This window comes from Bos taurus, chromosome 4 (genome assembly GCF_002263795.3).
Source record: "Bos taurus isolate L1 Dominette 01449 registration number 42190680 breed Hereford chromosome 4, ARS-UCD2.0, whole genome shotgun sequence".
Lineage (NCBI taxonomy): Eukaryota > Metazoa > Chordata > Mammalia > Artiodactyla > Bovidae > Bos > Bos taurus.
In genome coordinates this window covers 73,575,746-73,579,362 of record NC_037331.1, presented here as the reverse complement: position 1 = coordinate 73,579,362, position 3,617 = coordinate 73,575,746, and the positions used below count along the sequence as shown (strand labels likewise).

At 38.4% G+C, this 3,617-nt stretch overlaps 1 pseudogene; it reads left to right on the top strand.

Moving 5' to 3' along the window:
• The first annotated feature begins 2,787 nt into the window (after positions 1-2,787).
• Positions 2,788-2,906, top strand: LOC112446517 (uncharacterized; annotated as a pseudogene).
• Positions 2,907-3,617: the final 711 nt, after the last annotated feature.

The window sequence follows — 3,617 nt, the reverse complement described above, 5'->3', positions numbered from 1 at the left end:
ATCATCTATCCACAAATCAGGATTGGTTTATAATCCCGCAGTAACAAAAAGAATCAAATCTCAGTGGGTTAACACAACAAAAATGCATTTCATGCTGGTGCCACATATCAGTGCAATTAAGCATTGAGTTACGGTGATTATTAGACACTTAGCAATACAATACACGCTTCATAACAACTAGAAAGAATTGGAAGTATTTTGTTAAATAGCACTACTGACTACTGCATATAAAAGAAACATTATAAAAAGTTATCAATTAATAGATTATACAACATATCATAAGGAATTACACAGAACTGAGAATTACAAGAACTGAATTACACAGAACTGAGCAAAAGTCAGCTAAATTTAAAAGCTGGAAAAGAACAGTAGGAAACAAATATCCACATCCAAAAATATCTGGCTAAAAAACAATCATGCAGAATCTTGCAAATAACTCATGATCCCAAATAAGCTATAATAGAGATTGAAATATATTAAGAACTAAATTAATAATGAAAATACAATATGTCCATACTTGCTAAATATAGGTAAAGCTGTAGTTTCATCAAACCCTTTGATCTTAAATGCTTATATGAGAAAAGAATAAACACCACAGCAGGAGCATCAGTCCCTGCACACTTGGATGGATGCAAAACCAATTCAGTAGTGTGATACCAATTCTTCTTGCCACACCACAGCCTCTAACCAAGACATGCACACTACGGGAAAAAGTGAAACCAGCACAGAAATGCAGCCCCAAGCCCTCACAATGCAGCCATGCTCCAAATCAAGGCAGAGACTTTCATCACAACTGGGAGAAAACCAATTTCTCACGATTTTTACTTCATGCCCTTGGACTCACCTCTGTCCTTGATAAGGACATTGAGCATAAAGGAAGCCTATGGTTCTAGACACCTGCTTCTAGATCTATCCTCTCCAACTTCAGCCCTACCTCCCACCAAGGCTGCAGCTGCCAGCACACCTCCAGGGAAGACACAGCCTGCACTTACTTCAGATCCAGCTTTCCCACCAAAGCCACTGGGCTTACTCAGATTGCATAGGGACACTTCCACACAAGTACATGCCTCCAAGACCAGGACAGATAATTGTTTCACATAATTCCACAGAGACAGAAAAAATTAAACTGAGAAGTCAGAGGAATGTATTTCATATAAAAGAATAAGGGAAAAACTTGGGGGAAAGCCCTAATGAAATAGAGATAAATAATTAAACTGATAGAAAGTTCAAAGTAATAGTAATAAGAATGCTAACTAAACACAGGAAAGAATAGACAAACATAGTGATAATTTTAACAAAAACTAGAATATATGAAAAAAATACAGTAATTGTAATAAAAATACACTAGAGGGAATTGTCAGGTCAGTTTTTCTTGTCTCACCATAGCAAAGAACTGGCCCAACAGATTAGTTACAGCTCCAGCAGGCAGGATTTATTAAGCAGACAGCATGCAATACACTCTCAAGATGTGAAAGCAGACTAAACCCTTAAGAGTGGTCTCAACCCATTTGACTTCCCTCTTTTATATTTTTGTCTCTTCCTTTTGGCCATTCCTGGGTCTTGATTGGCTATTCCCCATGCAAATTGGGGCTGATAGCCATCACCAATCAGGGGAGGGGATGCAAATAGGGTGTATGTTCAAGGCCAATCAGGGAAGGGGGTGTGTTTGGGTGTGTTTTCACATCAGAGGCTCTCATTCAGAGCTGCAGTTTTTCACAGGCTTTCTTTCTTTGTTCCCTTTGTGGGCTTTTTCTAGTTGCCACTTCCTCTAAGTGCCACTTTGGACTCCTTTTTCTTCTCTATCTAGTGAAATGAATAGCAGATTAGGTGATATAGAAGAATGCATGAGTGATCTGGAAGATAGAATCCCTGAAATCAAATCACTCAATCAGAATATCAAAAAGAAGCAAGTTTTTAAAAATAAAAATAGTTTAAGGTACCTTTGAGACAACATCAAGGGTACTAACATTCGCATTATAAGTGTCCCAGAAAGAGAAGAAACATTAAAAGGGTTAGAGAATATATCTGATGGAATCATGGCTGAAAGCTTACCCCAACCTGAAGAAGGAAACAGATTGCCAGAAAAATGAAGCACAGTGAGTCCAAAACAAGATTAACCCAGAGACAAAACCAAGACGTATCATAAATAAATGGCAAACATCAAAGCACAGAGGATTCTAAAGGCAACAAGAGAAAAACAGAGACACGCACAAGGGAACCACTAAATGACTGACAGCTGATTTTTCTGCAGAAACTTTGCAGGCCGGCAGAGTGACATGATATGTTTAAAATCCTGACAGGGAAAAACCTACAATTTAAATATTCTACCCAGCAAGGTTATTATTCAGATTTGTTATTATTCAGATTTGGAGAAATAAAGAGATCCTAAGATAGACAAAAAGTGAAAGAATTCATCAATATTAATTCTAAGCTAATCTTATAAGAAGTGTTAAAAACTCTCCTTAAGTGAAAAAGAAAAGGCTACAACAAGAAAAAAAAAAATTCGAAGGGAAAAATCCCACTAGCACTATGTTTTATTAAAATGATGTAAAAACTTTGGAAAATACTTAACATATAATCTTATTAAACTAAAAAAAATATATTATTGTAATTATATGAAACAAATCCATGCAGAAAAAAATGAAACAACGGTAGTTTAATCATGAAACAATACACAGAAATAATTTGAACACTTCAGGGAAACCATTCAATATCACAGTAATCCAAGTCTATGACCCAACCAATTATGCTGAAGAAGCTGAAGTTGAACGGTTCTATGAAGACCTAGTCTCCGGCCATATCACCCTTAACACGCCTGATCTCCTCTGATCTCGGAAGCTAAGTAGGGTCGGGCTTGGTTAATACTTGGATGGGAGACTGCCTGGGAATACCGGCTGCTGTAGGCTTTACTTTAATTTTTCTTTTGGGCTTCCCTGGTGGCTCAGAGGTTAAAGCGTCTGCCTGCATTGCAGGAGACCTAGGTTCGATCCCTGGGTTGGGAAGATCCCCTGGGGAAGGAAATGGCAACCCACTCCAGTATTCTTGCTTGGAGAATCCCATGGATGGAGGAGCCTGGTGGGCTACAGTCCACAGGGTCGCAAAGAGTTGGACACGACTGAGTGACTTCACCAAAAAAAAAAAAAGATGCCCTTTTCATTATAGGGGACTGGAAGGCAAAAGTAGGAAGTCAAGAGATACCTGGAGTAACAGGCAAATTTGCCTTGGAGTAGAGAATGAAGCAGGGCAAAGGCTAATAGATTTTGCCAAGAGAACACACTGCTCAAAGCAAACACACTCTTCCAACAACACAAGAGAAGACTCTACATGTGGACATCACCAGATGGTCAATACCAAAATTAGACTGATTATATTCTTTGCAGCCAAAGGTGGAGAAGCTCTATACAGTCAGCAAAAACAAGACCTGGAGCTAACTGTGGCTCAGATCATGAAATCCATATTGCCAAATTCAGACTTAAATTGAGGAAAGTAGGGAAAACCACCAGACCATTCAGATATGACCTAAATCAAATCCCTTACAATTATACAGTGGAAGTGACAAATAGATTCAAGGGATTAGATCTGATAGACAGAGTGCCTGAAAATCTATGCATGGAGGT